Genomic DNA, 27,504 nt, shown 5'->3' with positions numbered 1-27,504 from the left:
ACTTTGTTGGAATTAATCCACAAAAACATCTATTTCAACTTCTTTTCAGGCTTTCTCATTCTTCCTAAATCAGTTGTACTTATATATATGTTCATTTCACAAAAAGTTTCAAATTTACTGGCAAAAATTCCCCCAGAATTTTCTCTCATACATTAATATCTTTGTAATTTATCTGTACTGTTCCATTGGTTTATTATTATTTTTTCCCCTTGAGCAACATAGCTAAAGAGTTTTGTACTTTATTAGTCTTTTAAAAAAATTGTCTTAGTTGATCTTCTGTATTGAATCTTTATTTATATTCACTGATTAATACTTTCATCTTTCCTTCTTTTTATCTTCTATTATACTTTAAAACTTTTAAAATTGGAAACATTAGTTTTCAGCCTTTCTCTCTTCTGTTATAAGAATTTTAAAACTACATTTTCCTATAGATATTATTTTTACTAGCTGGCACAACTTTTGATATGCTTATTAGCATATCAAGTTTATAATTTAATTATAAGTTCATTCATATTATTTCTTCTTGGACCATTGGCTATTTAATAGTGTTTTATGAAAAACTCCAAATGTGTGGTACTTTGAAATTTCTTTTTGTTATTGATTTTTTAGAATTGTGATCAGATATGTAATTGTAGTGTTAGAAATTCTTTGAATTTTTTGAATGTTGCTTTATTGTCCCAGTGATAATCTGTGTTTGTAAATATGTCAGGTTTTCTTGAGAAAATATGAATTCTTTAGTTGAGTATAGTTAGATCAAGCTGGTTAATTGTGTTGGCATTCCCCACTACTCAAGACGAATCAGGTGATTTGACACCCCAGGCTAAGGAAAATGGAAGTCGAAGGAGGAATAAGGGGGCTCCCAGGAAAAGACCAGAGTTGAAAGTTTATTTTAAAGAATAAAACAGAGTTTCTAGTAATTTTTTTTAAAAGGAAAATAGGCTTCAGAGTGACCACAAATATTTATAGTACAAATATAAGCTATAAGACATAGACTATCATAGAATAATGATAGCTTCCTATTACACCTCATATTCCATTGAATTTAGGAATTTCTATAGATTATTTCATCTAATCCTCTTAACAAATAAGTGAGGCTGAAATTGTGATGGCTCTTTTACAGTTGCTACTTATTTAGTATGAACTTAACAACTTGTTCAACACAACCTGGCTGGTCGGTGACAAAGAATTAGAATGACCTCTGGTCCAACCCCAGAACCTTTCCCAAAACCCTTGCCCTCTTCATGACAGAAGTACTAGTGAGACTTTGTGGATGACACAGAAGAAGAGTGAGATGTTCCTGCTCCTAAGGAACTGTCATTTGATTCAGGACACGTGTCTCATGTCCTAAAATAATTAGAAAATGGGACTGGTTAGTGAAATAATAAAGTTCTAACAAAATTCATGTGTCAAAGTAAGTATATGGTACAATGCACATGGTATGATCGGGCTCGCAGAGAGGAAAGGTCATCATGACTTGCAGTTTTTGGAAAGAGCTTCAAGAAAGAAGTGGGATTGCAACAGACTCAGATTGGGCTCAGATAAATAGAGAGAATACATTCAGCTGGACTGTCCCACTCAAGAAGCATTGGTTTATATATTCTATAAAGATTGAAAACATGGTAGGATTTGCCTAAGTAGAAAAAAAGGGAGAAGTCCTTTTTAAAAAAATTTTTAGGGCCACACCCAAGGCATATGGATGTTCCCAGGCTATGGGGCAAATTAGAGCTACAGCTGCCAGCCTACACCACAGCCACAGCAACACAGGATCCAAGCTGCGTCAGTGATCTATACCACAGTTCACGGCAACACCAGATCCTTAATCCACTGAGCAGGGTCAGGGATCAAATCCCATCCTCATGGATGCTAATCGGGTTCATTACCACTGAACCACAAGAGGAACTCCAAGAAGGCCTTCTTGACCAAAGGTGTGAAGAATAGGAAAATATAGGTTATCTGAGGAAGGGAAAGGAGAGTGGAAAAGCACCAAGAGCTGTCCAGTTGAATGGGTCAGGTGGTGTAAAGGCCTTGGTTTGAACTTGGTTTGAGGAAAAATGGGAAACCACTGTTATTTCCTTTTCTTCCTGGGAGAATGATCCAGAAAATCATCTCCCTCACTTGGAAATTCTGGTGGACTGGAAACTATATCATAGCAAAGAACACTTTCTGCAATCTCACCCTCTCTAATTTACTTCATCATTTCCTAACCTCCAGACTGGAAGATTTTGCTTGAATCTCTTTTATTGGCATTTAAGTCCATTTCCTTTCTTGTCTTCCCTCTGTGAAAGTTGTATAATGTTTTTCTATTTATTTATTGTCTGGCCACACTTGCTGCATGCAGAAGTTCCTGGGCCAGAGGTTAAACCTGTGCCACAGTGGTGATAATGCCAAATCCTTAACCTCTAAGCCACCAGGCAACTCCTGCAATGTTTTTCAATACAGTCATAGTTTGATTTTTAATTTCTGAATGCTATTATTGGAAACTGTTGTTTTATTTATCACAGTCCTAGAAATCTGAACACCTTGTCACCTGACCTCATTTTTCCTTTGTGAGGGAGGGTTGACCAACACACATACCACTATCAATTTAATGAAAAAAAAATCTGTCAAACTGATTTGGCTTCCTGTGGATTGATTCAGTTGACTGAATTTTGTACATTTCAGAAAACCAGTTATTTTTATGACATGCAAATGCAGCCTAAATTTTGGTCTCAGAATTGCTGAGTTCAGGAAAGACTTCTGAAAGCTAGTCAAGCATTTGCTTTTAGCTGTTGAACTTGTGGAGATCTGTTCCAGATAAAGTTAAGTGACATTGTGCTGAGAGTAATCGTAACACACATTAAAAGGGAAAAGTAATAGAGAAATTAATAGGGAAAAATAATATGATAATTCTTGTGTTAATCAGAGTGAATTCGGGACTTGTGATGAGCCAGCTTGAAACAAGCTATTCCAAAGTGAACTATGACATAATGCATTTCTCCAGTTCCTGACTTCTTAACATCAAGGTACCCCAAGAACACTATTTCTATAAGGATTGGTTTGCAGTCAGTCACAATATTTGCATGCTAGGAATTGATAAGTACATGAGTGTGTCAGTTATTTCTCACCCAACAGAGGTACTGGAGCATTTCTCTCTCCAGAAACAAAAATTAATATCAGTGTCTGCTTAAGACCTGATACAGCACTTTTGTATATGCTGCTTTCCAATTTGAGAGTTTATGTTTTTGTTGCTGTTTTCTTCCCACTGACAATGAGGCAAACTATCCAGGTTCTGCAACAGATGTCATCTGCAGGGGCTAGGCTGAAATAAAACAACCTTGGAAAGCCTTCCCACAGAGCCGCAATAGCGAAGGGTAGTCACTAATATTTTTTTTCTTTAAATGCCAATATTGAACTTTCCTTGACACTGAACCTTGTATTACTTGGTATTGTCAGCTGTTTATCCAGAATCTGACACACTTTAACCTACATAGTTCTGGTGATAATTGCTGAATTTCCAAATTAATAGGAAAACTGGCACAATACTAGATAATATCAGAGTTTGTTATTTGCAAAGTGCCAATTTTCTGTAATTAGGGAAAATTGCTAATTATCACTGGAACTATTCATTAATATTTGAAGGAAGAAAGATAAAAATTAATAGAAATGCTTTTTTTTTTAGTGGATAAAATTTTTTAAAGCTATCTGCTGTCATCCCTTTGATGAATCCAGCTCTTTGTATCTTATCAAACAACTGGGCAGTTGTGAGGAAAGTGGAGGTGGTATTATTTCCCTATATTTTGTGACGGAATGTTTAAAATGAAAGACATATATGTGACTTACCTAGAACTTCTGGTGCTCAAATGCAAAGTGGGAAAGTCCCTACGTAATCACGGAAAACCAGCATCTTTTTATATAAGGTCAGAGTGGCCCTGGTTATTTAAATAAAGGCCACAGTCCTCCACATTTGTTTAGTGCTATGAAAAGAGGCACCTATTTGCAAACTTTGCCTACAGCAATTCTAATTCTCACTGTTATATCACATAATTTTAGGACTACGATAAGCAGTGAATGATAGCATTGAAAATGAGCTATCAAAGTTTATGGAATGTTTACCACATACTGCCTTTTAAGTCTTATTTCTAGGCATGTTCTTTGACTCAAAATAGAAATGAGTACAAATGTAAGTAATGTTTGAAAGCTCTTAAATATAATAGGTTTTTTTTCTTCTCAAGAAGAGTTTAAAATATGTGCTCATTAACATCAAGAAATAATCAGAAAAAAAGATAAACTTTTTTTAAGTCAATGAGTGTTTTAAAAAATAGCCATTATATGATAGTGAATTATTCATTTATTCAACAAATATTTTCTGAGCCTCTGGCCTGAGAAAGAAATTCGAGCAAGAGGGAACTACTGGGTTTTAGATTAGATGGAGAAAAAGGAAGATAAAAAAAAGTTGGTAAAAGAAAGCTAGTGATCCAGGGTCAGCCTGAAACTGAGATGTGCTTGTCTGCAGGAGATAGACCAAGAATACGGAGTGATTAAAGCAATGCCAATGAATTTAGGGTCAGGAAGAAGGTGAACTCAGAATCGGGGAACCAGTGAGGATGATAAGCTGAGAAATTGGAAAAAATGTTCTTGGCTCAATTGAGCCATGGACATCATTCAGTTCAGTTCAGAACAGTATTGATCGAGTTCCTACTAGGCGTGGAATATAGTCCATTTTGAAAACTTAGGGAAGAAAAATTGGTGGCAACACATGACCTTTTACCTGTGATGTCAAATATTCTCTCTCCTTTGTATTAGATAGTGGTGTGGATGATTAAAAGTCATTGCTAGTGGACATCAGACATCATTTTGCAGCTTAACGTCATCCAGAGCATGGATGGTGTTGTGTACTGGAAAGGGCATTTCCTCTAGGGAAGGTAAGATTTCCTTTAGGTAAGGAGCATATTGGACCACTGAAGGAACAGGGGCTTACAGTTATTCTGTGTTATTTCAGCCTGGGAGCAGCAATCTAGAGAAGTAGCCTCAGTTCCTTTCTTATCTCACAGCTTTTCCCACACTGTTAGCCTAGCTTTGCCCTACCAGGATCAAGTTCTAGGTTAACAGTATCTTTCCTAATACCTAGCCCTCAGAAATGTGTGTGATTTCCAGGTGTGTCCTGATCAGGAAGAGGCCAGGGAAAGCTGCTTACATGATTTCACCTCATTCCATACCTTTCAAGATTTATGAAAATGTCTGAGTTGAAAAACTCCAGCAGGCCACCATACTGATCCAGAGTTCCTAGTTGTAAGCAACAGAAACTTACTGGGACTGATGTAGAGAGGAAGGAAATGTACTAAAAAGATACTGGATAGCTTACAAATCTCCACCAGGCTTAGAGAGTGAGCCTCAGAATTTATGCAGCCAGGTATGGAGCCCAAGGTCACGTTTCAGTGTGGCTTCTGGTGGCAAGACCACTGCCACTGGGCCCTGGACCCCAGAGCATTACTTCCTACCCCACAGAACTTGGAGCCTGGACCTGCCCCTAGAATGATAGCAGCTGCTGCCCAGATGCTGCAGAGCAGCTACCCACCCCGTCCCATTTGAGCTCTTGGTAATGAGACTTGTGTCCCTACAATTGCTGCAAAAATGGCACACTGTGCCAAATAAGGGGAGAATTCTCTAAATATTGGCCGAGACTTCAAAAGCTGAGCAGCCAACAAGACTAGCCAAATTACCGCCTGTGCCTCCTTGTGTCTGTATTTAATACTTTATCATCTTGAACTTATGCAAGGACCAAAATTCTCTGTACCTTTGTTACTTTTCTAAGATGTCTTGTGGTAGGTAGGGGATTAAATACTTTCATCTCTAAATAATATTTTTTCTTGCTAGTTTACATATAGACTGCATGCATTATTAAGAATACCGAGAATATTACTCTCCCCGCCCCCCCATTTTTTTTAGCCCTGCCCGCTGAGTGCTGAAGTTCCTGGGTCAGGGAAACTTGAGCCCTAGCTGTAACAATGCCAAATTCTTAACTGCTAGGCCACCAAGGAGCTCCTACCAAGATGTTACTTTTAAAAGTAAATAAGTGATAAATGACACAGTATTTCACATTAACTCTGTTTAGCCTCTGTGGGTAACCAGGGGTCTTTTTTCAAGTGCTCAGAAATCATTGGCATTAACGGAAGAGCAAGCAGAATTGCAATGATTTCGGCAGCCTTACATTGGGGAACTTTATTTATTTAGGGGATGAGAGTTTGGAACCTCTTTCCCTTCGTCCCTGACCATGCATTATTAGATCCGCAGGACAAAATAGAATCACATGAAATATGGAATATACTTAGTCCTATAGCTTCAACATCATCACAGATTTGTAATGATGGGCCTAGATAATCCTCATTATACAAAATGTATGAGGGCTCACGGCACAGCAAGATGTCATTCTGAGATCCTGACGTGAGTTAACTTACGTAATTCACAACCGCCTTAGGAAAAAGGAAGGCTATTCTTATCCCACTTTGCATAGGACATTGAAGCAGAGAGAACAAGTTCCCCATCCAGGGTTCTACATCTTGTACGTGGCCAAAGCCAGACTGGAAACTAGGCAGTCTGACCCCAGCCCAGAGCCTGACCCACCATCCTAGCAGCCTGTTAGGAAATCAAACACAGTGATACTGGTCAGGTTTTGCTATGGCAGGTCAGAAATAGCTTGCCTGCTGTAAAGGTGCTTTTGCTCTGGTAGTTGGCACGTCTCAGCTAAAATGAGAAACTGTTTTACTGCCACTGGTACAGAGAAAGATGTCGACCTTTTTTTTCCCTCTCGGTCCAATCCCAAATGCAGGGAGCACTGTGACTATCCAGTGTGAAAAATATTCCAGGCATCTCAGCTGATAAATTCTAATGGAGCGCCGATGTCTTTTGTGACTTTGTTCAGATTCGTTTAGTGCACCAAGCATAAACTGCTTAAATCTTTCACATACAACCATTCTATTGCCTATTAATTAGAAGCGTCTTTTAATTGCATTGGTGCTTCAGAATTAAGTCAATATAGTTACAGGGAGAGAATCCCCTGAAGGAAAAATTGCTCTTTATAGGAAGCAAGCGATGTTAAAAACAACAGAAGCAGCAAACAATAAAACTCCCCATAACATCTTCAAAACACTCCCACAAAGATCTCCCTAAATCATTTGAGGATAAAACCCCATTTTCCTAGCTGCAGATTAAAATACACTTGATACTAGGCCTCCCTCTTCACCCCTGCTGTGTTTTGCTGCGGCTGAAATGTTCTGTCTTCAGCTCCTTTTTTAAAAAAAAAACCACCAAAAACCAAACTTAGTCTTTGTCCCCCTACATGAGGTAGCCAGTACCGTCCTTCTGTTTAGAGACTTTCCTCCGTCAAAACAGGAAAAGATCACATATCAGTCTTTGCCTTCTGATGGACTTGTTCTATTTTTTATTTCCCTGTTTAAACATTACCTCATGCAAGCATTTGCATTTTAGGTCATTTCAGCTCTCAGTGTCTAAAGGAATGTCAGCTATTGACAAAGGGTGGGGAAATTTGAGGCAAGGCAAGAAGGGCTGAAGTCATTCAAAGGTCCTGAAGGTGGACCTGATTTAACATTTTGGGGGTGATGCTGACTGAAGTGGGGCAGTGGAGATGTTCGTAACTTTTTTCCCTGACCTTCCAGAGAGACAAAGAGAGAGTCCTCGGAGATTGACAAAGACTCAGTCCTAAGTTGCTGGGGGTCTGGGGTTTTGCGTCCTCCTGTCCTCTTTCCCATCACAAGTTCACCTCCCCGCCCCCCCACCTCAGCTCTGGCCCTGATTCTCCCTCCCTTGCATCATAACTGCCCGGAAGTCTGTATGCTGTCATCACAAGTATTATTTGGTTAATGTTATGAAACTCCTGACAACTGCTTATTAGTGGACGTGTGACTCTATTCAGTGCTGCTTGGATCATGCTGCCTTGAAAAATAATCCTACAAACATCCTCCTACCCAATCTATGGCCTATATATCAGGCAGTATTAGCTCCTTGCTCTCTAGAGTTCTGAGTCAGGCTTTTTATAGTTCACATAACCTAGATTTGTGAGTCACTATGTACAATAAATAGCATTCCCCATGCTGGCGCAGGTCTTGGAATCAGTGTCAGGTGTCACGGCTCTTGATGCGGCTGCTTGCTGACGACAGATGTGCCATAGAATTCACATTCACCCCAGGCCTCAGTTTCCTCATCTTGAAAATGAGAGGGTTAGATAGGTGGGGAGCTTTCTTACATTTCTTTGGTGCTAGTGGCATGTTTACCGTTTACTCCAGATGAATACGTTTAAAGAACTTACATGTTCTCTTCCACCTATTAGCCTGTTTTGTTTCACTGTGTTTTGGGCGGGAGCTCACACTAAATCAGAAAAGAGGAGAGAGCAAAGGGTACTCAGCTGGGAGGAGATATTGGACCACATGCTCCATCCCATGGTTCTGAATAAAGAGAAAATGGACAGAGCAAAGGGGCAAAGAAAGAAGGCTCTATTCGCTCCCAACTGTGCTCCTATTCTCTGAAGCATGTTGATAAAGCCCTGGAGACATCATTAATTTCTCTTGCTACCCTCCTCAAGCCCCAGTGGTCAGCCTTGGAAAGATGCGGACTCTGCTACTTGGATGCTAGTGCCCGAGTTGGCCTGGAGGAAATCAAAAGTGAAGTTAACACCCAAGGAATAAGTGCACGCTGGCTGCTGTGGCAGAACGTGCCAGCAGAGGGAGGGTGACCACTAGGGCAGGGTGTGGTCCGGGGCTGGACGGAAGATATTGAACAGGCCTCGTTTCTCTGATTCTCTGATAGTCAGTGAAACACCGCATATATGCTAGAGCTACACTTTCTTGCTTTGCCTTGTTGAATCTGGTCTCCCAGCTTCTTCTTTTCTCCCGGTTTTAAGGACCGATTTGGTGTTTGCATTTTCTTTTCCATCTCTTCAACTCCCATTCAGCCTCATTCGTTTTAAGATTTCCCTTTCTTCTTCTTCTTTTTTTTCCCCTGGCTTTTAAGGCATCTGTCATATATCAACCCCTAGGGGCCCAAGTTGCACCTTCCTTAATTCATGAAATACTTAATTTTATCCTCTACTTTGGAGATGGGGCTAGGTTTCCTTTAAAAGGGGAGGGGGGGGGGAATCCCTGGTACTGTCTGTTTATATCCCTAAGGCTCAAATAATTGAAAAGAGTATTGTTTGAGGAAATGTTGTTTCTAATGACAATACACAAGGAAGAAAATCTGATTTTCCCAAGTGAAATTCCTGACAAACTATAAATTCCGAAGAAAAGAAGCAGAACACTTCTCTCTGCGGTGACCAAGGTACCACGTCTGTAAGCTGACATCATAGGAAAGCCTTTGCACATAAATAGACTGTGTGTTAATAAAATAATCTTTATGATTCAGCCTTTTCCCCCTTTTCAGTATCAAGCTGTATCCCAGAGGAACAAAAATAAAAGAAGTTGGTATCTACAATATAACTATTAAGGAGGAATTTGCTCCACTGTTATTTGGATGTAATTGGTACTAAGCATCACAATACACTTGTAATTGGGTCTGTACTTGTTCACTTCAAGGGTTCCATGCTATTTCTACTTGAACCCATTTTTTTGATACCGTTCAGCTCAGCAGTGCCAGCTAACTCTTGTTATGTAGTTGAAAAACTGTGGCCATTAAAAATAGGATACGGTGTGATTTTGTTTTGCAGCACTGCGTGGAAAATCGGTTGCTGTTCATAACAGCTCTGTGGTTGGTTGATTTAAAGCAGGGGGGTGACTTGGAATTGACAAGCAGACAGTTTGTGAAAAGGGATATTGTATCTTTAAGGCTTTCTGACTGATTGTGTTTAACTGCGCCACGCAGCAGGCAGTAATTAGGCTGTAGCTTCACCGAGAGGCTTAAAGCACCAGCTCTGGTGCTCAGTTCTCCAGATTTTCCTTTTTTTTTTTTTTTTAAAGCGCAAACCCTTTTTGGATTTGAATCCATGATAATTTTTTTAAAGCGTGAGTACATGTGTAAGCGAGCAAATGAAAAGCTGACCCCAGAGGCTTCCTGTGCAGACTGTCTCTGGGGACCAACCTGTGTCGAGGGACTCTCTGGAGACCTGAGAAGCAGTGAGAACAGGGATTGGAGCACCTGATGCTGGGGAAGGTCAAGGTGCTCTTGAAATGAAAGGAAGGCAGCTCTTATAACGTGACACAGTTTCTTCTCGCCCAGTTCACGATGTTAATGAGACTAGTTGAAGCGTGCTATTAGGATTAATAGACAAAATGCCTATCAGTTGTTATTTAGGGGAGAGAGAAATTTTCCTTCACCTAGGCTATTAAGTAGAAAAGAGAGTATGTTATAGAAGCAAATCAATTCACCATTAGTTGAAGGAATACTTTCCCCCATTGCTCCGCCTGCCTTACACCTCACCCACCCCGCCCCACCAGTAAATACCCCTCTGCTATTTTGAAAAGCAGTGAACATTGTCAATTGTTATTATTTGGTAAAGTTTGAGTTTCAAGTTTTTTTTCAGGCATGTGTTATCACAGAGGAGCAGTCGACAGATTTCACATTGACCTTATAAAAAAATGAACGTTCATTTACTGGTTGACCATGGTAGCTGTCTTCATTATCAGTCAGGCCACAGAGGCTGAGTCCCAACTGTGTGCACGATGCTACATTAGGTGCCATGGGAGATAAAAACTGCCCTGGAAATGTAATTGTGATCTTGTCTGACACTATGTACAAACTTTTCTTTCTGTTCCTAATTATCTGGGTGAGTTATTCCATATAGAGTTGGGTGCCATTTAATTCCTTAAATTGCTATACATGTTGCTCTTTTTCCTTATTGAGTCAATTTCTTTTGTAAAACCTTTTTTGTGGATACCTTTAAGTATCTTTTCTTATCCATTCTGACGCTTTTGTAGATTACAAATGTGTACAGAGTTATAGATGTTTTCGGCTTTAAATAATAACTCCTCATACCTGTCGATCACTTGAGCATTTTCGACATTTTGGATGTGTTTTATTATCTCATATTAGGTCACTTGGGTCTCCCTGCCCTATCCTGAGGTGATAGGGTACGTGATAACATCACTTTGAGAAACTCGGGAGCTGGACTTTGGAAGGGGCTCGGATTAGGAATCAGATTTGCTGGATTTTTGCTCTTCTCCCTAATAACACGGTTATATATTCAATCCTAGAATTAAGCATTATCTAATTTAAGAGAAATAGAAGCATTTGGTATAACTTTTCCCATTAAAACATGGGTTAAAAGTCAAAGATAGGCCACTAGAAGGGGATTCTGACTTTTAAAAGTTGTTTCTACCAGCTTTAAGCCAATGTTTGTACTTTCTCTAAAAAATTTAAAACATTCAGAAGCATTCTTTCCTCTTGTTTTTTTGTTTTTTTTTTTTTTTTGGACTGCCTTGAAGATAAATTACTTTAATCTGCAGGCTGAGTTGCATTGATGTATTTATCTTCCTCAACATGCTTTGTCCTAAGGTCAGTCCTTCTTTGGAAGATTTGATCTAAATAAATTATAAATGTGTATCAAAATCTATTTGCTATTAGTGTAAACCCATCCAAAATAGATCCCACTATTACTTTGAAAGAAACAAAGATGAATTCTGTAGTTCAAATTTCAAATGTATGTGTACTTTTATATATGTCTGTGTCTAAATGTCAAGGTCAATATTTCCATAAATTCCTAAGGTTGGTTCATTTTGCAGTGCTGATAAATGTTTCTTGGAATTAGGATGTACAGAAGATCAAAGATTAAATTGCAATTTTTTTTCCAAAGTGACAATGAGCCTAATTCACTGTCAGTTAATGCCAGGTGTTTCTCCTCCTAGTATTAAGTTCTTCAAAACAGTGGCTGCATAGGACACCATTCACAGAGGCTTAGCGCTGGGGAGAAAATGATTACATTAAATCGAATGATATGAATAATTCATGACATCACATTTTGTAATCCTGGTGTTAAGCATAAAACCAGTGGTTTATTTTTCAGCAAAATGTTTTTGTATCATTTTAGATAGTGCATAATGCAAAACAATAACTGCATACATAATGCAAGAAGGATGGTGGTGAATAGGGTCCTTAATAGTGCTTGCAGCATCATCTGGGGTGTGATCACAATAAACACATTCTGAGCCAATGCCCATGGGTGCCCAACGCTTGCTGGAATCTTCTGAGTCCAATAGAATGGCTGCCTTTTAATTTGTTTTTGAATATTACACCTGACCTTTACCACGGATCTGAAAGTCAGTCCTTGTACATTGCTAAAACTACAAATCCTTTTGTCCTCTTTCTTTTCAGTGTACTAGGAGGGCAATTCTTTTGGGGGCAAATAGCTGATTTTTTAAATGACGTTTTGATTTTCCAATATGGAGTTGGAAATACTAGGAAAATCCACAGAGTCTGAACTTACATTCTTCAATAATGAACCGAAATATTCTGGAATAAAATGTCAGTTATTTAGCAATTCATCAGGTACCTATTAGGAATGTCATTTAAATCTCTAAGATTCAATAAATGATTCCTTGTCTTGACTCTTCTCCCTATTTCTTAGAAAAAGCGTCTTCTCTTTATAATTATCAAAGGAAATTGAAGGTGGCCCTGAAAACCTTCATGAAGCAGTTTCCAGGTCATGTACACTGTAGCAAGCCTCTCACACGAGTCTGATTATTCTGCTGCATTCCAGGCTGAAATAATTGTGTACCTGGACCATCTGCGGCTGCCTTTTCCAGCACCTTCCTGTGGACAGCTCCAGGGCACTCTCTGGAAGCCAGAATGGACTCCTGCTGATTCGCCCACATATTTGTCTTGAATGAAAGAATGGCGTGTGCCAGTGGATTTCAAAGCTTTTCACAAACCATCTCCACATCTGAAGTCTCAAGAGTTTATGTCAAGCATTTGTATTACTTACAAGTAATTAAATATACCGTCTGTGTTTTACAACATGAACACATCTGCTGATGATGTTGTAAAGAACCTATATTATTATTTATTTGAAGCAATACATTAGTAATTAATGGTTGGTCACTAACCTTGAAATCCTTACCTATTTATAATAGATATTAATTATCACATAAATAGAAAATAATTTGTTTTTAACTATTTCTTACAAAAGGATAGTCTGGAAATGTGTTCAGATGTTTTGTTTCGATATATTTATTTACTGTGATCCCAAGAATATTTTTAAAATTCCTATTTTTACTATTTTAAGCATACATCAAAATGGGTAATTATGATAATGTTGTTAGGGAAAAATTAAGAGATGTTGCTTTAGAAATACACTATAATATTTTGTTAAGAAAGTTTAGTGGGGGGGGAACAAAACCCTTGGCGACCCAACTAAAGGGAAATGCACTGGATTTGAATATAGATATGCTGAGATGCATGATGACATGGTAGTTTGAGATCCTTCTTCTACAAAGGAGATAAAAATTACCTAGATCTAAGTGAAAGTAAAATTCAAACTCTGTAAAGGAATTGATATTCTTGTGAGGATTGCAAATTCCAGGTTAGAGATCCTAAAGAGAATCCTATTATTTAAGACTATGCCACAGTTGAATATTGACAGAAAGTGGTTTCCTCCCACCACCACCCCCTTAACCTTTCTCATTTCTATAATCCTCTCTAAAGTTACCAAGTTGTTGAGGACTGATTGGTAGTGATGAGGTGATCATTTTATCACTGAAGATCTGCTCATCCTGCTTCTGATTGTCCCAGTGCTTCTCTAGGCAAAGACAAAGATTTCAGAGCTTCCCCCGCCCCTTGCTTCTTCTCTGGTTTATAGAAACAGTAACTTTGTTGATAGAGTCTATCAAAAACAAGAGAAGAATTATGCATAGTATTATCTCAATTCTGATTACAGAAAATGCTGAAAACATTGCTAAAATAAGAAACTATTTATCCAAATAGCAAATGTTTCCATTTTTTTCCCCTTAATATATGTAGCTATTCTATACCACCTAAAACAGAACACATGTTCCAGTGTCAATGTGCCACTTATCTGCTGTGTGAATTTGGGAAAGTCCACTGGTAGGTCAGAGCCTCATCTGCCTCCTCTGTAAAATGGGAATAAAGCCATCCTGGGTTTCCTATGGAAAACATAAGTGAAACAACACACAGGAGAATATTCTGTAAGAAGTCTCTATGGAAAGAAATTCCTTTTAGCTGTGTAAAGAATTTCTTTTTTTTGTCAGTTGATAGGTTATTAAATATTTGCTTAAAAATATGAATTTGTTCAAAAAGCAAAAAACACAAACCCATTAGGAGGTTCATCTGTAAACTTTTAAGCCAGCCAAATCCAGGGTGTGGGTTTTCCATATGTTCTGACTTTCTCACACTTTAATGCATAACCTTGAAAGGAATAAAATTTGCTGAGTTGGCTATTTCTGTCCTTCCCCAGAACATATGTCAATGGAGCAATGGAGAATTAGCTATAGCGAAAAGAAAGATGGTTGAGTGGAAGCTTGTTCAATAATTAATCCGCTGAGTAACTGTATGAATATTTGATAAATATTTAGTCAACTCTGTGTATCAGGCAGCACTGGTTGCATACCAAAGAATTTGCAAAGGTAAAAACTACCAGTCACAGGCATCAAAGATTCGAAGATTTCAAGCTCGCAAGCCAGAAATGTGCAAATTATTCCACATAATATAAACCCCCAACTATAAATCCCTGACTAGCCACACAATATTTGGGGAAGGTGATAGGAGGTCATTACCTTGTTCTCCACAGTTCTTTTCAAGTGAATTTGGCATCACATTTTAATTTAATAGCTGCTTGCCTGCTTACGTGTGTGAGGCAGAATATTCTGATGCATACATGAAATGGAATTGTAAAATAATGACCTGGTGTCCTTTTGAATTCATTCTATGGTGCTAAGAAAGCATTAGGGGGAACCACTGCTATATACTGAATGGAAACAGCATCTAGAGAACAGTCATTTGAATTCAACTTAATAAACGCTAACGCACTCTGCACAAAGAGAAGAGAAACTAATCCATGTGAATCTTTTGAGTGCAGGATATATAAAAATTAAATCTGTATAGCAGATTTAGGAAAGGTTATGTTTTGAACTTAAATTTTTAAAACATCAATTTTCCTATCTAATCATTCACACAGTGCATTCTGATAGGAATTCCTACTGATCCTCGCAAATCTTTAAAGACCTCTCCAGAGAGTTCAAGATCTCCTTTTCTAGTAGTCCGCACACCACCCCTCAGTTCCAGGTCCTCTGCTTTCCTGGGGCTGGGTGTAAATCCTTACAAACACAAGGTGCAAGTCGGTCCTCTTCTTGGCACCCCCTGCTGGCCAGAGGCACACTAACGATGGCTCCACAGAGGTCTCATCTCTCTTCAAGCCCATGTGAACTGTTGCCATGGCAGCCACAGCAAAAAAAAAAAAAAAAAAAAAATAAGCCCATGGCTACAGCATATGAAGGAGAGAGACGACCCCAAATGAGGCGCTGGAATGGAATGCCTCTAGGATTGTCCCTCAAACACATAAGATTGGTTATGTAGGAAACTGTTCTACCTGGATTTATTCACAGGAACCATGTTCTACTCCTTAATTGTGGTTCCTTGTCCATATCACTATATTTGAATTCTCTGTTTCCCTGTTATATTACTCTTTCACACATGACCAATAAAGTGAAAATGGTCCAAACAAAAGCAAACAGACAGTAAGCAATGTCTTTGACAATGCAAGAACCAGTTTATGGATCAGGAGACTGACTATTGTTAGAAGGCTGTGCTCCCCAAATTGATCCACAGATACAACACAATCCCTGTCAAAATCCCAGCTAGATTCAAAATAGCCAAAGCAATCCTGAAAAAGAGCAAAATCAGAGGACTCACACTTCCTAAGTTCAAAACTTAACTACAAAGCAATAGTCGCCAAAGCAGTGTGGAAGTGGCATTAAGGACACACATTTAGATCAAGAGGATGGAACCGAGAGTCTAGAAACAAACCTATGTGTCCACAGTCAACAGACTTTCAACAAGGATGCCAAAACCATGGAATGGGAATAAAAAGTCTTTTGAATAAATGGATAGCCAAATTAAAAAAGAATGAAGTTGGACCATTACCTCATACCATACACAAAAATCAATTCATAACAAATCAAAAATTCAAATGTAAGGAGTTCCCATTACAGAGGAAACGAATCCGACTAGTAACCATGAGGTTGCAGGTTTGATCCCTGGCCTTGCTCAGTGGGTTAAGGATCTGGCATTGCTGTGAGCTGTGGTGTAGCTTGAAGATGTGGCTTAGGCTGGCAGCTGTAGGTCCTATTGGACCCCTAGCCTGAGAACCTCCATGTGCCATGGGTGTGGCCCTAAAAAGCAAAAAAAAAAAAAAAAAAAAAAATCAAATGTTTGTTTCTTTTAACAGAACATAGGATTGAACATTCAGGACCTTGAGTTAGGCAGCAAATTCTGATATATAACAGCAAAAGCATGAGTAACAACAAGGTAAATTGGACACAACATCTAAATTAAAAATATTCATGCTTCAGTAAATGCTATCGACAAAATGAACAAAACGAAAAAGGTCAGATCCTTTAATCCACTACACCAGGCTGGGGATAGAATCTGCACCTCTGCAGTGACCTGAGCCACAGTGGGAACTCCAGGCCATTTCTTAAATGGTTAATATAGACTCAGAAATTTTGATCCCAGGTATATTCCCAAGAGAAATGAAAACACATGTCCACATAAAAACTTGTACAGGAATGTTTATGGCAACATTATTCAGAGTAGCCTCAAGGCGGAAACAACCTAAACATCTAATAAATAGATAAACAAAATCAATAGGAGGGAATATTATTCAGCTATAAAAAGGAATGGGGGTACTGATACATTTATAGCATAAATGACCCTTGAAAACCTAGTGCTAAGTGAAAGAAGCTAGTCACAAAAGGCTACATATTATAGGCTTTTGTTTAAATGAAATATCCAGAAGAAGCAACTCAATAGTGATACAAAGTAGTGACTGCTTAGGACTGGAGGGGATGGAAGACAAGACAATTGATATTGCAGACTTTCTTCTGAGATGATAAAAATGATGTAAAATTGGCTGTGGTGATGTTTGCACATATCTATAACTGCATTAAAAACTTTGAAAAGTACATTTTCTTTTTTTAATTAAAAATGTTTAACTATAGTTGATTTACAATGTTCTGTCAATTTCTGCTATACGGCAAAGTGAAATGTACATTTTATTTATTTATTTAGGGCCGCACCAATGGCAATAGCAGTTCTGAGGCTAGGGGTTGAACCGGAGCTATAGCTGCTGACTACAAGATTACTCAGCTAGTCAATAGCAGAGTTGCTTGTCTGATTCTAGATCCCAAGTTCTTTTTTTGTTTTTTTGCTTTTTAGCGCCACATGTGTGGCACATGAAAGTTCCGTAGGAGTTGAATCAGAGCTATGGCTGCCAGCCTACACCACAGCCACAGCAACATGGGATCCAAGCTGTGTCTGTGACCTACACCATAGCTTATGACAACGCTGGATCCTTAACCCACTGATTGAGGCCAGAGATTGAACTCGCATCCTCATGGATACTGGTTGGGTTTGTTACCGCAGAGCCATGATGGGAACTCTGAAATGTACATTTAAAATGTGAGAATTATATGGTGTTAAGTTATATCTCAATAAAGCTATTAAAAATGTAATGGCTTTTACCATATTAGAATCAACTTACACAGAGAGAGGGCCAACACACATCCAGACTGTGTCCACATTTCTATGGCCTTTCTGCAGATCCCTTCTTTGGAGCTCCCTTGCTTATGAGCAGCCTGCTACCCATCACAGGTGAAGTCCTTGGTCCCTTTTGATGTTTGCAGATACATAGAGCTATCACTGGCATCAAATCTCTTATCTAAAACCTCTTGGTTTCATTGGTTTGAAGCTCTATGTTTTCCAAGAAAACATTCAGCTTATTTGATAAACTAATCTGAATGAACAAGAGAAAAGGCTAAAGCTTCTTAGGGTTCACATCCTCTCCCAAATGCAGTCCCTTTTAAATATGGCTTCTAAATACTGTGTGACCAGAGCCTAGAAGTTGTCTCTCATACCATCTCTAGAGAAACAAGAAAAGACACACTTTCTAAGTCTCCCTGGCAGCTAGGGAGGTCATGTAACAGTTTATAGAGGTATATGTTGCAGTGAGCTGGGGATTCAGGGTATGTTTTGCTTTCTTGGTCAAAGAGACAGACACAGCTGATACAGAAAGCCCCTTGTTCCTTTATCCTGCCTTGAATGTAGATGTGAGTGATGGCACGGTGGCATCCATTTTGTCACCATCTTGTCACTCTGCTCATGAGAATTACAGAGGCACTGGCTTTGACTTCTGTAAGCCACTGAACCAATGTTAATAGCCACTGTCTTCAGATTTCCTGGTACAAAAGAACTGATTTGTTTAAGCTCCCCTTAATCAGGAGTTCTGTAACTGGCAGGTGATAATAACATTTACTGAAGTATCTTTTTTTTTTTTTTTTTCTTTTTAGGACCACACCCATGGCATATGGAAGTCCCAAGCTAGGGGTCAAATCAGAGCTACAGCTACTGGCCAATGACACAGACACAGCAATGCCATATCTCAGCTGCGTCTGTGACCTACACCTCAGCTCACAACAATGCTGGTTTCTTAACTCACTGAATGAGGCCAGGGATCAAACCTGCATCCTCATGGATACTAGTTGGTTTGTGGTGAGCCACATCAGGAACTACTGAAATATCACCATTTTTTATTTGAGGTTTATTTCCAGAGAGTGATGGGAATTTCAGACCTTATAGTGAAAGAATTAGAATGGGGATAGTGGGAAACTTTTTGGAGCAGATGGACTCATATACAGATTATACTGTAATATACTTAATGTTTGTATAATATTTATGGCTAATATATACATATATATGGCTAATGTATACATACTATAAATAGTATATTTTATATATACACACATATATATGAGTATAAGGGAGTAGAGAGAGGACTAAATCTAGAATTAAAAGGAAAGGATGTTTGATAAATAGTTTTCTAAGCATAATGCATATTATGTGTATAACATTTATAAATGGAACTCATTTTAGATTAAAAACCATGTTATACATATCAATTCCAGAACTATAAACTCTTCAGCTAAAAGGGACGATTGCAGATGAGAAAACCAGGAGTTTGAAAATATGTAAGATCACTAAGACATAGCTTTTGCGCTTGTTGTCCAGTATAAACACGAATTAAAAAAAGTAGGTTGACTTTGAGGAAGTCAGAAAAAAAAAAACAAAAACAGAGGGACGAACGATGACTGAATGATGGCAGACTGATGTAGGAGCGTGGTTCCCAGTGATGACTGCCCCTTAGGGTCACCCAGGAAGACTATTCGGCACCCAGGTGCTGGATCCACACCCACAGACATTCTGACTTAATTGGTCTGTGATAAGGCCTAGGCATTGATAGGCTTTAAAACTTCTCCACCTTATTTTGATATATGACCAAGATTAAATGTCACTAGGATGGGGGAAAATTGCAGACTCTGGAAAAAAGATGCAGCTATGTTTGAATTGCTGGTTTTCACTGATTTCACCCCCTATGGAGTTACTTACTGTCTCTTAGCTTTAATTTCATTGCCTATAAAATGGGGACGATGATACCTGCTTCCTAAACATATAAACATTCAAGGAAATGGCATGTTCCTAAAACAGTGGTCATATAATACTTAATGTGTGTTAGCTATTGTAGGACATCCTTTCAGTGAGTTCCTTTTCATGCTGTGTTGCAGGTCAACACACTGCAAAACCTACAGCCACTGGGATTAATGAGAGGGATATCAGTGAATAGTGGGCTGATACTATTTCTTGCTGACTTTGGTGGCACAGTAGCATTATTATTGGTAGCATCTTCGTTTATCTAATCCTTGATTAATTTTTCTTTTCCTTTCTTTTTATTATGCTAGAGATGCAGAGTTCTTCTGCTGAACTGATATGGAAAATAATGGAGAGGTCATCTGAGGCCACTTCATGTCATCTTGAGTCATGCTGGATGTTTTTAGAGTTTTAAGAAACTAGCACCAATCTTATTTTCACTTTTTGCAAGTTTCCAAGTCCTAGAATTCCATTAAAATTTTCCTGCTAATAGCTAATATAGTACCTGGCATGTAATCAATGCTCAAGATATATTTTTAATTAAATTGAGCTTTAAGACAGTTCTTTATTCTTTTTTTTTTTTTTTTTCCTGACAGTTTTGCTTGCCTCACTCTTCCCACCTGGTAGTCTTCCAAGCTTTGCAGATGGAAGCTTCACTTAGCAGTAAAAATCAGGTGACTGTTGCTCACATTAGCAGTACTAGGTCCCTGCCCTTCCCTCTTCAATATGAATTCTACCTTTTGGCTTCATTTGGTTGGCTCTCTAAAGTCCGATTTACCCAGACATTTTGTTCTTACTTTGAGACCACCTGGCAAGTATTCCTTCTTCTCTCCTACTTATATATTTTGTGTATATAATGCTTCAAACCTCGAAATATCTCTGCATCATCACCTATTTTCTCTTCTTTCCTTTTCAGAAGAGGAGTGCCTCCCTCCTCACCCATTTCCAGGTCTAATGTCTTCTTTGAACTCTCCCAACTCTCTACCCTATGCCTTCACCTCTGGGAGCATCAGCGAGTGCTTCCAACAGTGGAATATTTAACCCTTTCTTTTGTATTGGTGTCTCCTCTGGTGCTTTCATGTGTGTCTAGTTTTTTTTTACACACACACACACACACACACACACACACACACACACACACACAAATTCAACATCACTAAAACTTCCTTAGCCTTGATACCCACCTTAGGCTATTCTATTTTTGTTTCTTCTTGACATCTTCTTGTCTTGTCCTCCCTTCACTTTTTTTAAAAAAATCAAAGTATAGATCCTGTACAGTATATTACAGGTGTACAATACAGTGATTCGTAATTTTTTAATTTTTAAATTTGTTTATACTTCATTTATAGTTATTGTAAAATATTGGCTGTGTCCCTCATATCATACAATGTATTCATACAAGCTTATTTTATACATAATATTTTGTATCTCTAGATTCCCTCTTCCTATCTTGCCCCTCCCCACTTCCCTTTCCCCACTGATAACCACAAATTTGTTCTCTGTATCAGTGAGTCTGCTTCTTTTTTGTTATATTCACTAGTTTGTTGTATATTTTAGATGCCACATATAAGTCATATCATACAGTATTTGTCTTTCTCCATCAAACTTAATTCACTTAGCATAATGCCCTCCAAGTCCATCCATGTTGCTGCAAATTCTTCCTTCACCCTTGTGACTCCTGTCTCCTTCTTTTATTTCCTCCTTTGTCCACCATTGGTTGAAAGTGAAAAGATTCAATTCTTATTTATTTAATTTTCTCCCTCCACTTCTTCCTGCAGATTTCATCCTTTCCAACAATGTCAAATGTCAGATTGTGTGTATCGTTCATTTTTAAAAATTCATTTATATTCACTCGCTCAATTGAAACACAAACCGAAACATGTGCATGACAATGAGAATGAAAATTATTGACCTCTCCATAAAGATTGTTTCCTGACATTGAGTCCTACTGCCTGCTGGACTTTATGTTTCCAGCACCTGTCACCAGTCAAGCTATTTCTCTTGTTTCTCACAGCTTGTTTCTGCTACAGCATCATCATGCATTTTGGACTTACTCTGGGGTTGCCTTGACTCACCCTCTACCTCTCTGTCTCCTGACATAATGTGTTCACTTTGCCTTTCTTTCCTCCATCACGCTCATTTCTTTTTCCTCTCCCCAAGGACACTCTAGTATAAAACTTGTCTGTAGAAGTATAAGAGTCTGTAACTGGCTTTTTAGACAAAGTCTTCCCTCATTTTAGTCTTTTGGCACATCATTTCCAACTTTTCTTCCTCACATTCAAAACTATTGTTAATGACTTTTTTTTTGTCCTTTTTTTTAGGGCCGTACCCTCAGCATATGGAGATTCCCAGGCTAGAGGCTGAATTGGAGCTGTAGCTGCCAGCCACAGCCACAGCCACAGCCATTCCAGATCTGAGCCAGGTCTGCAAGCTACACCACAGCTCACAGCAACTCCAGATCCTTAACCCACTGAGCAAGGCCAGGGATTGAACCTGCCACCTCATGGATACCAGTCAGATTTGTTTCTGCAGCACTATGACAGGAACTCCATGTTAATGACTTTCTGTTTCAATACAGTGATCCTCAAACTCCTGAATTAATCAGTCAGCACCCTCCAGTCTTCTTGCTTTTTCTTCATTTAAACAAACCATCTGGGAGTTCCCCTTGTGACTCGGTGGTAACAAACCCAACTAGTATCTATGAAGACACAGGTTCCATCCCTGGCCTCTCTCAGTGGGTTAAGGAACCAGCATTGCTGGAAGCTGTGGTGTAGGTTGCGGACACAGCTCAGATCCCAAGTTGCTGTGGCTGTGGCTGTGGCGTAGGCCAGCAGCTGTAGCTCTGATTTGACCCCTAGCCTGAGAACCTCTATCTGCCACAAGTACAGCCCTAAAAAGCCAAACAAACAAACAAACAAGCAAACCATCCACTTGAGGTGATCAGATTTGTCATGTACATCTCTGCATCTCCCTTCCATGTGTTAAACCCACCCTTCCTTGTAGCTGAAGTCCCTAGTACTCTCAGCCTTACTAGCCATACCACCCTTACCTGTGTCACAGAGCTGGCCGACACACTGGTTTGCAGTAAGCCCCTTGTGTATGTAATTGTTTAGTATTTATGTAAGAAATGTAAGCCACTTGCTGGTAAGGGACACTCGTAGGCCATTTACGCTATGGGTGGAATGTTCAAGGAATGCTTTCTATCAGCCAGACAGTGAGACTCAAACAAACATGTGTTGATCCTGGTGATTTTTCATTTTTAAACTTCAAGTAGCATAAAAACGAAACATAAATTGCGAGCATTGCTGATTAGCCTCTTGAAATGACTGTTTTCCAGAGTGAATAATAATGAGTGCTTGGCTGATGCACTGATAAAGTAAAAGAGTGAAAGAGAGAGAGGGAGAAAGAGAGAGAGAGACGGGGGACCTGAGAGATACAGAGAAAGAGACAAAGTGAGAAACATATTCTTCTTTTCTTTGCCCAAATAGGAGGAACTGAAATATGTGATTTTTTTGTGTGTGTGCCTTCCTTAAGCATAGGCATGTAATATTGCCTGAAATAACATATAGGGTCTGGGAGAAATGAACACATTAAAATACTTTGGTAGTATTTTAGTACTCTGGTGTAGTGATTACACTGTACTTACTGAGGAAGTGGCTCCTTGATTGCTTTATTTTTGTAGCCCCGCCTTGCCCAGGACCCTAGTGGCAGTTGATAGGTAAAAGGCCCACGTGTCTATGTTAAATGGACCTGGAAAAAAATCAGCAAAGAGTATTAGAAAGAACAGACCGGGTGGGCATTGTTTTGCTTGTGATGGTTGCTTAAGTGAGTTTCTCCTTGTTTTCTTTCTCTTTCTACATTTTCTCCCCAGGATGGCTTCCTTCAGTGAGATCGGAATCCGTTTTCTGTTTTCTTTTATCTGGTCCTGCTCCGTTACACTTAACTGGCTAGTTCTTAATCCGAAAGCAAGCCATCTCTTTTCCTTCTCTGACTTCTCCTAATTAAACTGGGAAAATATCCACCGTCCAAGGGGGCCTGATTAAAACACCACCGAAATCATCTTCTCTTCCGGCCCCACTCTTGACCCTCCCAGGCCGGTGCTGGCCTGGAGACTGACACTGGGAGCTGGGAACCGTGCCCACCCACCTCACCATGCCTGGTCTTCTCCAAAAAACCCCACTTACCACTAAAGGAAATCATAATTCGCTAATCTTTTCACCTTTTTTTTTAAAGCATCAAAAAACAAGAATTTATACATTCTGTAGTTGACTAGACATTTTCCTCAGTAACAAAGTGGTGCAAATAAATAGGAATCCTAAAACACTTCAGTTTGATGGATAGTGATGGTACAGCTCCTGGATTTTTGTCACTAGGAGCTGTTTTTATTGGCTCTTTCCTCTGGGATTTTTAACATCCAACCGTGAATGATAAGCCATCTTTCCCCCCATCACCCAAAAAGAAAATTTGAGCACTTTACGCTCACTGGGAGGGGCAGACTATAATTAATTCATGGTTTTACTGTGCAGGGACCTTACCCGACTCTATCTCTAGGAAATAAATGACATCCCAGGTGGTAATATGGTTGCTGCTTGAATGAGTTACTGTCTCTGCTTTTTTTGCCTAATCACCCTCCTGACCTCAGTATCTGACCCCCATCTCACCCCCCACCCCCCACCGCCCAGGATTCACTAACTTAACAGTGATCTTAAGGTATTCTCAAAAAGTACACACCAGGTTGTGTGCTTGCTTTCAGAAGCTTTTATTGTCACTTTTAAGGCTCATTAATCAAGTGTATGATATCTTGGCCCTGCTATCATTGTTCTTCTCATAGATCTAGAAATACTAATGTATTTTCTGCACACTTAAATATTTCATACATTTAAAGCACTAGAGTTTTGAAAGGGGGTATTGAATTAGCTGGAGTAACTAATAATCATGGGAATAAAAATATAAACAAGATGAAAAATAAGATGTGTATTACTGAAGGTTAGTTTAATTTCTATGGGTAAGTTAAAAAATATGCAGACATACTTTAATTATTCTGGATAACCAATAATTGGCTATGGGGAAGAGACTAATTTTAATGTAAATTAAATACAATCAGTTTCAGGCTATATACACATAGGTAGTAATATATGCATATCCTGATGAATGGAGTTTTTAAACTATCTGATTTAATTTACTCTTAATCTACTTTAAATTTCCTATTTAGCGGTAAATCTACTTTTCTCAGATGCTAATGGCGATATAAGAGTTGGGAACAAAAGCCTTTGATCGCTTCTCTCTTTTTTAAGAGTTTGAACTTCAACACGCAAATGTCCATACCTTTTGTTCCTGATCGAGTCTGATTTCTTCCTAATTGGCCGGGAGCTGCTGTGGACATTGCTGGTTTGGGCTTGGAAGATGAAGAAAATGGTTCCCTAACATGTGCTGTTGTTTTTCATGTGGGCATCCGTTTAAAATTCGTATGGCTCCCCTCTCCTCCCCCCACCTCGAAAAGCAAAACGCATTTAGCTTTGAGCTGAAGAGAGCTCTGGCTGAAGCAAGCATCTTCTAGATCACACCAGCATTAACATACCCGGTCATTGTCTCTGCTGCTTTCCACTGCAGCTTTATATAATAAAACAAGCCGCGTCAAAGAGGCAAGGCTGTAATATTAAGTAAAATCTAATTTCAGTTTGGTTATCATATAGTGTTCATTTCCCTACGGGAGGGAAAAAATTAAATTTGTAAGCTTAAGATTCCAGCTGAAGTAGTAGAGGATATGAAAGGCTTTCCTTTGCCTTTTATTATTCACTTTATGAATTAGCCTTAGTTTACTTGTTTCGATCGGTGTCGACATATTTCTGAATACTATTAGCATAGCAATCAGGGCTGTTCTCAGGTTATTGAATGGTGTGTTGACTTCCGAAATAAATAGATATGCAGTGTGAAGAGCGAGCTGTCACTTTAGGAGAGCTTTCCTGATCTAAATTAAAAGGCACTTCTAATTGAAAACTATAATAGCAGGAGGGTTAGAGAGACAATGAAACGGCTCAGTCCCTTTCAATTTCCACAGGATTCTGCTAGTGAATCTAGGAGAAAAAGGAAAAGGAAAATATTAAATTACAAATTGCAATTTAAGGAGCAATATTAAATTATACATAAAGAGCCATATTGCTCTGAAGCCATTGCAGATGCTTGATTTAAAGGCGCTCAGTGCATCTGAGTTTTTGCTGCGAGGTCCTAGGTTATCTGTTTTTGCGCTTAGCATAGAATTCTATGTTTACACCAACCAGCACATGCATCTTTATCCAGGAAATAAGAAATCAGTCCTGGAAGACTTCTGATTTTGAGCTGCAGGCTCACTAGCGCTGAGTGGTACCGTTCAGTGTGGCTTGTGTGGCTCTTCTCATACCTGCAGGGCTTCGTCCAGGATGGGGAACCTCAGAGTCAGGACAGTTTTACAAAATCGGAGGCAATTGTTCATGAATTACCCACATGAAATATTTTCAGAAATTTCCATAAAATCAACCATGAATTTAAGGACTAGACGAAATTATTAGCTATTTCAGTTACTCAAAAAGCTACCAGCTGTCTGAGGCTATATATATTTTGGTCCTTAAAGGGTTAACGATTGAGGCCTGTCTATAGCTCATTTCTATAGTAACAGCAAGACAGAGACTTTTTATGGGCACCTAATAATTAGAAAGTGCTAGAAGGTATAACAATATAATGAATCAAAACTGATAGACTTGTGGGTTTCCATAGAAACATGTATAATTATGATAATCGGTCCCTGGCGTACCCTCAGAATTGTATACATTCAGTTAAATGCAATAAACATTAGGCACTATTTAGTGAGCTGTGATGTAGATTAACAGTGTGAGATACGGGGAAGTTATGAATAAAATTGCTGTACAGTTTATCTCAAACTAATTTCCCAGATTGCTTTAATAGATGTAGTGTATGGATGTGAAAAATTGGAAGTGTATTTTTGTTAGTGGTAAAGCTAACAAAGATAATATTTCATAAAGTGGCTGACTGATGGTTAATTTCGGTGCAGATCAAAATGGGCCGCCGCACATTAGTCAGTGTGGGGTCCCCGGGCCCTCAGAGCCCATGGCAGGTCGCGCCTCCCTCTGCTGATTTATTTCAAAAGTGAATTATAAATCTTTTTATGGCTGTCCATTTTCCTTTAACCTTTTCTTTCCCCTCCTCTACCTCCTCATCTTAGGGAGACTTTTCATGGGCTGGGTATGAGGAGAGAAAATCACCAGAGTGACTCTTCTCCAGCTCGGACCCAGGAAAAGGCAACACTTCCTTCTGGCTCTTTCGTAGACTTACCTTTTCTTTTTCTTTCAGCTTCTACATTTCAAGAGCAGTGGGGCTTAGCACCAGCAGAGGCCCATGAGACGGCCAGAGTCCCATTGTAAAGCGGAGCAAATAATTGTGTGTGCAATTGTGTGTGTGTGTGTGTTGTGTGTGGGGGGGGGGGCCTGTGGGGGAGGCGGTTCTACCAGATGTTACATATTATTTTATAGAATTTTGTTGTTTCCTTCGTGAGAAAGTAACACACCCGCATGGAAGATCCCAGCCTGTTCTTGGGGGGAATTAAAGGGGCCTGAATAAGGTGATGTGGGATGGGAGTTAGATTCTTACGGACGGAATAAATGGAGGAGGAGGAAGATGCTTCCAAGCGTGTGTGTGTGTGTGTGTGTGTGTGTGTGTGTGTGTGTGTGTGTGTGTGTGTGTGTGTGGATTCTCTATCAATATTGCCATCCTCCGCCAACGTTCAATAACCGGGTCAGGCACAGTTCACAAGAGGTACCTGCATTTCCGTTTCCCAGCGTCGGGGGCGGGGGGAGGGCACGGGCACGGAGATCGCCC

At 39.2% G+C, this 27,504-nt stretch overlaps 1 long non-coding RNA gene across 2 annotated transcripts; it reads right to left on the bottom strand.

Annotated features, from left to right (window-relative positions):
- Positions 1,805-27,064, bottom strand: LOC106510067. 2 transcript variants are annotated; one of them, XR_002343287.1, is made up of 4 exons: positions 24,961-27,064; positions 23,282-23,385; positions 14,250-15,360; positions 1,805-14,081 (listed from the first exon to the last, which is right to left on the bottom strand). It is a non-coding gene; the product is annotated as an uncharacterized LOC106510067 (long non-coding RNA). The 2 variants fall into 2 exon arrangements; XR_001308199.2 differs by having other exon boundaries at positions 1,805-15,360; positions 24,961-26,486.

This window comes from Sus scrofa, chromosome 4 (assembly GCF_000003025.6).
Source record: "Sus scrofa isolate TJ Tabasco breed Duroc chromosome 4, Sscrofa11.1, whole genome shotgun sequence".
NCBI lineage: Eukaryota > Metazoa > Chordata > Mammalia > Artiodactyla > Suidae > Sus > Sus scrofa.
The sequence above is the reverse complement of the archived record's forward strand: the minus strand, read 5'-3'. Positions and strand labels throughout refer to the sequence as shown.